This window comes from Myotis brandtii, unplaced genomic scaffold, assembly GCF_000412655.1.
Source record: "Myotis brandtii unplaced genomic scaffold, ASM41265v1 scaffold8, whole genome shotgun sequence".
NCBI lineage: Eukaryota > Metazoa > Chordata > Mammalia > Chiroptera > Vespertilionidae > Myotis > Myotis brandtii.
Window position 1 is genome coordinate 6,378,877 of NW_005371219.1, and position 8,153 is coordinate 6,387,029.

Consider the following 8,153-nt stretch of genomic DNA (forward strand, 5'->3'; position numbering starts at 1 on the left):
CATTTCAAGTGCATCAAAATGTAACAAAACATCCCAAGTTGCATAAAATCGTTACGTCCCAGGTTTGTCACAAAAGAAGTAAAATGGCTATTTCATCAGAATCATACAAGGACTAAAAACCACACTGAAGAGCGGAGTGACACAGATAAAGGCATAGAGACAAAAGACAACAGGACAAACTTGGGGCATAGAAGACCCCAAAGAAGGCAGGAAAAAGGAAGTACATGGCCTGGGATAAGCCTCGTGGAACTACAACATGGGCTCAACAGGACCATGTAAAGGGCATATCACAGTAAGAGCACAGAGTATGAGTTATTCTAAAAGACACGCAAAAGCATAAGAGCTTTTATTTTTTTTTTTGCTTGATTTGGTTCTTTTGACAGTTAATTTTATTGATAAAAATCCCAGCAATACTCATATGGTTGTATTTCATTAGAATTCAGTACACACTATTTACACTATTCAGTCTTGCCCTGAATTCAGAAACATTCAGGAAAGAAGAGTATGAGATGCTCACACCATACTCCTTTATTATTCCAAAATCCTGGAACCATTTTTGTGGTCTAACGACTTATTTTAGCAGGCAGTTTAGATGAATTTACATGGAATAAAAAGTTGGATGCTTTAAGATGGAGAAAAAGGAAAATTCAGGTAGAGCAGTTGCCATCAGTGAGTTCTCTTAGTTTTCCAAGCTCTTTCAGTGCATATAACAGTCAGGTATTTATCGTACGAGATGTATAGGACCAAGAACCAGATCATTCGTCCATTGTATAAAGCACCATTACCAAAAAACCTTCCTCGGATATAGAAATAATTAGTCATATAGGCAGCTTTACACACACACACACTCCTTAGCATAAAAGGCTAGACAGAGCAGTTCAGTTCTGAACTATAGCCAAAACCTCCTTTAAGTTTAGGTGCAGCATACAGCTGCCGTACATAGATATCAGCATAACGGCAAATGTGGAAACTTCTTTTAAAAAATATTTTTATTCATTTCAGAGAGGAAGAGAGAGGGCGAGACAGAAACATCAATCATGAGAGAGACTCACTGACTGGCTGCCTCCTATCCACCCCCGACTGGGGATCAAACCCACAACCCAAGCATGTGCCCTGACATGAGAGAGACTCACTGATTGGCTGCCTCCTATCCACCCCCGACTGGGGATCACACCCGCAACCCAAGCATGTGCCCTGACCAGGAATCGATCTATGACCTCCTGGTTCATAGGCTGACGCTCAACCACTGAGCCACGCCAGCTGGGCGTGAAAACTTTTTTTTTTAACCTTCAAGAAGTACTAACTGACTTGAAATTTCAGGTGTTGCAAGATGCATTAATCCCTAAGTGTAACTGAAAATCCTACTTTGTGATCATAATCATCTTAAAGAGCAATCTACCTCCATACAGGGAAGGTAGTCCCATTAAAGACTGTTGCCAAAGTCTCCCTTTTGATAGTCCACTTCTCGTTAAAACTGTTGAATTTTTAATACCTTGATTTTTACTTTAAATATCCAAGAGAGGAGGATAATGTGCCGTCTTTCCCAAACTTATTTAACCACAGACCACTACTTTAAAGAAAGGCTACTAAAGAACACATTTTTGGAATTACTAAAAGAGGTAGGGGTCTTCCTGACCATGCCTCTAGACCACAAAGACACAATTTTTTCAGAAGGATATCATTAACTACCCTAAATACTGATTCTAAAAACATACTTGTTTTAAACAGATACTTTTAAAGTCCATGAACCATTAAAATATTTTCCTTTCTTAAGGAAGAAAGCAGACAAGTAAACTAGATATTAATACCCTCGTAAGATCCCAGAGACTGTCCAGGGCACTGCATCAGGAATGAAAGGACCCTACACTCTCAGTCCCATGAAGGAACTAAAAACGGGCTTTCCAATATCCAAGCAAAGTTGTAACTTCTAAGGGCAAACAACATTCTAGTTCACTGTAGTATCTGTGGTATCCCAGACGTGTCTGATTCCTCTCCACACAGGCAAGAAACATGCACATATGAACAAGTAAAAACTTAACTGAAAAGAGACAACTCAAGCTCAGCTTGCTCCCTGTGACAGACATAACTGATGCAGCAATATGTGCAAGAGATACCTCTGAGCACGAGGTCATTGGCAGCCACAATAACATAATAGGGCTGTGATGTACTCGTTGGTTCTACTGTCTAACTTAGGGTTCAGCTTGCTTCTCTTCCAAAGTCTTAATTTCACAAAGTGAGATTTATTAGCATCTAGACAGGCCATCAAATGCCTTCTCCAGGACCCACCACTCCCTGGAATTTCCACCTTTTAAAATAAGATTGGGTCCTAGTATACTGCAAATGCCTTAGGGTAGTGTTTGATGTATTTTTACCTGTTGTGCCTCACAGCCGATCTAAAGCTCCTTGGGAACAGCTGTCTCTCTCAGTTCCCATCCCCAGTGCTCTGCACAGAGGGTGTCAGAGACTTAGTAATGAATGATACTTGTAGAATGAATGAGGAGTAACATTAGGATGTGTAAACTCACTTATATCTTAGTGCAGTGGTTCTCAACCTTGGCTGCACATTAGAATCACCTGGGAATCTTTTTAAAATCCTGATTTCTGGGCCTCGTCCTCTAGAAATTCTGTTTCTTTGTTACTAATGTTGTGGCCCCACCCCATAACAAAGAAACAGAATTTCCGGAGGATGAGGCCCAGAAATCAGGATTTTAAAAAGATTCCCAGGTGATTCTAATGTGCAGCCAAGGTTGAGAACCACTGATCTAGATTTTTCAGAATGGATTTCTTCAGGCTCTTTCCTAAGAAATTTTGGGTATGCCATCAGTTACATACGTGTTAAGAGAACTGTGAAGGGGAGAAAGTGATCCTGAGAAAGATGCTCTTCTGTTCTTCCTGGAAACATCGTCCTGCTATGGATCAGACTAAAAGAGCAGGGTTCCTCAAAGGAAACCCCAGATCTTTGTTTGAATGCCTTATGAAATGATCTCGTTTCTTTTTTTTTTTTTTAATGTATTTTTATTGATTTCAGAGAGGAAGGGGAAGGGAGAGAGAGATAGAGACGAGAGAGAATCATTGATCGGCTGCCTCCTGCAACGCCCCAACTGGGGATGGCTTGTGACCTGCGTATGTGACCTAACTGGGAATCCAAACGTGACCTCCTGGTTCATAGGCTGATGCTCAACCACTGAGCTACACCAGCCGGGCTGATGGTGTTTCTTCTTGGAAGTCTCTCTACACTTCAAAATCTACTTCCAGGAGACATTAACAACTGGCCTTTGTTTGCTGACAGCAAAGTAAGACCAAGAAACTGGGACCCTGATCTTTCCGATGTCTTTTCTAACCCCAGAATCCCTGGTGTGGTATTCAATCAATTGCTAATGCTTGAATTATACAACATAAAGAACACTGGATTAGCAAAATATTATCTAGCCAATGCAATATGCTCAATTGTTAAAAACCAGCTTCTGCTTCGGCTTGGCGCGGTCCCTGGTGCGGGCGGGCGGTTGCCGGGACTGGAAGTTGTCCCGGGCTACTTGCCCTCGGGGCTCCCCATGGGGCTACCTGCCCTCAGGGCTCCCCATGGAGTAGATGGCGCGGGATGCTCGCACCTCCCACTGGACGGAGATGGAGGCGCTGGCCCTGCGAGCGCAGAGGAGGTCGGCCCCCTCGGCCTGTGTGAGGCTGTGAGCGACGGTGACCAGAGGGAAGCCCGCTGCGCGGTCGCCAGCCCACGGGATTGGAAAACCGCCGCCTCGCCTCCAGCACCGGCATCTCAGTCCTGTGATCCCTGTGACTCCCAGGCGCCTCTTCAATAACAAGCGCAATGAGCCCGGGGCGTGGGAAGTATGACTTCTGCATTGGTCTGGGCCTGGCTATGAGCTCCAGCATCTTCATCGGAGGGAGCTTCATTTTGAAAAAGAAAGGCCTTCTGCGACTGGCCCGCGAAGGCTCCATGAGAGCAGGTCAAGGTGGCCATGCATATCTTAAGAATGGCTGTGGTGAGCTGGACTGCTCTCCATGGGAGCCGGTGAGGTGGCCAACTTCGCCGCATACGCCTTTGCCCCGCCACCCTCGTGACTCCGCTGGGAGCACTCAGCGTCCTCGTCAGTGCCACTCTGTCTTCATACTTCCTCAATGAAAGGCTGAAGCTTCATGGGAAGATCGGGTGCTTGCTGAGCATTCTGGGCTCCACAGTTTTGGTCATTCATGCGCCGAAGGAAGAGGAGATCGAGACGTTAAACGAGATGTCACACAAGCTCGGGGATCTGGGTTTTGTGGTCTTTGCAACCCTTGTGGTCATTGTGTCCTTGATACTAATCTTCGTGGTGGGACCCCGCCATGGACAGACGAACATTCTCGTGTACATCACCATCTGCTCTGTGATCGGAGCGTTTTCCGTCTCCTGTGTGAAGGGCCTGGGCATAGCGATCAAGGAGCTGTTTGCTGGCAAGCCTGTGCTGCAGCACCCCCTGGCCTGGGCCCTGCTGCTGAGCCTCGTGGTCTGTGTGAGCACGCAGATCAACTACCTGAACAGGGCCCTGGACATATTCAACACCTCCCTCGTCACCCCCATCTACTACGTCTTCTTCACCACCTCCGTGCTGACCTGCTCGGCTATTCTCTTTAAGGAGTGGCAGGACATGCCTGTGGACATCATTGGCACCTTGAGTGGCTTCTGCGCAGTCATCGTGGGGATATTCTTGCTGCACACCTTCAAAGACGTCAGCTTCAGTCTAGCCAGCCTTCCCGTGTCTTTCCGAAAGGATGAAAAAGCGATGAACGGCAATCTCACTAACATGTATGAAGTTCTTAATAATAACGAAGAAAGTTTAACCTGTGGGATTGAACAGCACACTGGGGAGAATGTCTCCCGAAGAAATGGAAACCTGACAGCTTTTTAAGAAAGCAAGAATCAAAAGTTGATCACTGTTGTTATAAAGTGAATTTGAGAATCAGAATGTGTCGGGAAAAGCAGTATTCTCAAATAATGTTCTCTAGAGACAATCTTTTTTAAGGTTTCACTAATTTGGACCAAGAAATTACTTTTCTTATATTTAAATGATGGTAGCTCACTAAAATAACCTCAGTACCTGGCCAATTTTTGTTAACATTGTATTATTGTAGCGGTATTAAAATTTTTCTTTCACCAAAAAACAACAACAAAACAAACCAGCTTCTGGAATCAGATAAACCTGAATTTGAATTCTGGCCCCACCGCTTACTCAAACTCTGCAAACCTGAGTTTCCACATCTGAAAAGAGAGCTATCAAATAAAGCCTAGCCCGTGGGGCTGCAGTAAGGTTTAAATAAGAATGCATGTAAAGTGCTTAGCACTGGGCTGGCACATGGAAAATTCTCAAGAAATGTGAACCATCATTTGAAACCCTCAGTTCCCATTTTACCACAACCTCCCTGTGTATCCTTGGACTAATCAGTATGAAGAAGCTAATGAAAACATGGAGACAATTACCTGACCTCTAATGCTGGGATTATCAATCAGGAATAGAGTAATAGAAAATGGACCAAAATTTTGAAAAATAAAAGCCTTAAGCAATTCTAGATATTTTGGGGAGTTGTACTTAAAGCTTGCATAAGTTTGATCACAGATGACTCAGCATTAGTGGAAAAGCCAAACTTCAGGGCAGGTATTCTCAAATACTTCAGTGCCTTTTGTAGAGGATGGACTCTATGAAACACCTGTTGGGGAAGGGGTATCTCAACATTAACTGGCCCAATAACTATCTTGTCATCCTTCTTTCACAGATGAGGTTAAATCCGTTTTCTTTCTCATACCTTAAAAAATAGCTGTTATACATGTATTACATCGTGTCCAAATAAAGGCCAACGTTCATGCAAGCTGCTGTGTTACACAGGGCCATTATAAGTGCATAAGGCCCCTTTGTAGGAATTAGATAAAGGGCACCCAGAACACAGACTGGTTTTCTATCTCCACTTATCCTGAGTTGGGCACATCTGTGCAAGGGCATGACCAAACATGGCAATCATGCAGATAAGCACAAAGATCTTCAGTATTTAACTGGCATACCCATATGACTGTTTAGATGATACACACACACACACACACACATACCCGCGCGCGCATCCTCAGACGTGGCTGAAAGTTGTCAAGAACTTAACTGAGTAAATGGAGAAAGATATTCATGAAAACTAAAAATATGGAGTTTCAAAGATTTCAAGATAGCAGGTCCTGTCCCCTCCCTCATCTTTTGCTATCCAGTACTGGGATACTGTAGCCAATAGGAACTTGTAGGTAGACGCTTCAACACTGCAAAACTGATTCCTGGCGGAAGCTATGGTCTTTCTCCAGCAGTTGCTCACTATCTCAAAAGAACAAAGGCAGGAAGGAGTAAAAACAAAAAACAACCCTCAGATACCAATGGATCAACTTATATGGGCTTGCAAAAACAGTAGTAAAGGAAAGGCTGTTGTCTTGTCGTTTTGACTGCATTAAAAATTTGTAAACCCAGGCAAAAATATGCTAAGTGCTGAAGGAAACAGTCTAAAAACGGTAACTGTCAATTCAGCCTCCTGGAGCTTTTCCTTCCCAGATACCTGATACTCATATAGAAAAGACACAAAATTACTTTTATTTACCATTACATAAGCAGATCTATCCTCCTAAACTTTTTAATGATAGTCTTCCTTACAAAGTAAGTATATGATATTACATTTTTAACACTTTTTGTACCTAGCCCTGTGACCTGAATAACACAGCAACTTCAAGAGCTATTTATGGAACAGAAATTCCAGAGTAAATATGACACCTTATTTAATACATGTCAAGGAGACAATGTACAAGAATATTCATTGCAGTGTCGTTTACAGTAAGTTTGAAATAATATAAATGTCTAATAAAGGAACAATACATAAATAAAGTATAATGGGGTCCTCAAACTTTTTAAACAGGGGGCCAGTTCACTGTCCCTCAGACCGTTGGAGGGCCGGACTATAGTTTAAAAAAAAAAACTATGAACAAATTCCTATGCACACTGCACATATCTTATTTTGAAGTAAAAAAAACAAAACGGGAACAAATACAATATTTGTATTTGCATGTGGCCCGCGGGCCGTAGTTTGAGGACCCCTGAATAGTCATACAATGGAAAACTATGAGTTAAAACAAAAAAATTAAGCTACCAGCTCAAATTAAGGTATTATATGGATAAATTGCAGACTCAACACAGGGTAAAAGAAAAGCAAATTGCAGAATGATACACATAAGAATATACTATTTATATACGATTGTAAACTCTCAACATTACCTCTGCCTGAGAATTTGTTATGACAGCAAAGTAAGATCAGGGAATTGGGACAGTTGTATATTCATTTTATGCACACTAAAGACCTAAGAAATGTTCACTAAAAATAACAGAAAAGTAAGGTTTAAAAAAGATGATGAATCGCCCTAGATGGTTTGGCTCAGTGGATAGAGCCATCAGCCTGCAGACTGAAGTCCTGGTCAAGGGCACCTGCTCTGGTTGCCGGCTGGATCTCCAATGGGGGGCGTGCAGGAGGCAGCCGATCCATGATTCTCTTTCATCATTGATGTTTCCCTCTCTCTCTCTCTTTTCCCTTCAATAAAAAAAAAAAAGTATTTTTTTTAAAGATGATTAACTATATAAAGTTCCCCAAATGGCAGGGAGGGAGTCTGATTTAATGGAAATCACTTAGCCGTTTAAGTCTGAAGACGTGTGCTCTGTCTCCATTCTGCTACTCACCAAGACACTTTATTTCACCAAGCTTCAGCTTGCTCACCTAAACGGGGTTGACAACGCCTACTTGCAGGATAAGGTGGGAAATGTATGCAAAAGAGTTACACAGAAGATCTTCAACCAGTCAAGAGATCACGTAATAGCGCTCTAAAGTGGGGAGATGGTGAGTCTGCATCTTTTTCATCTAGTTTGGTAAATCGTTAAGTACGACAAAGAACACAACAGGAGAAGGCAACCCCTCGCGCTCCTCTTTGCAATCTCCTATCGGCTGCCTCCTATCCTTTCAGAATTTAGCACAGCGCCCCTCCGCCCCACCCCACCCCCAAAAAACACCCTAGGCACACGGGGACTCCCCGGGGCGCACACGCGGGCGTGGATCCACACTGAGCCCGCAGAATGCGTCCGGGCCGGCCGGTCCCC

General features: G+C 43.3%; 1 pseudogene; it reads left to right on the top strand.

Moving 5' to 3' along the window:
- Positions 1–3,600: 3,600 nt before the first annotated feature.
- LOC102245990 lies at positions 3,601–5,154 on the top strand (annotated as a pseudogene).
- The last annotated feature ends 2,999 nt before the right edge of the window (positions 5,155–8,153 follow it).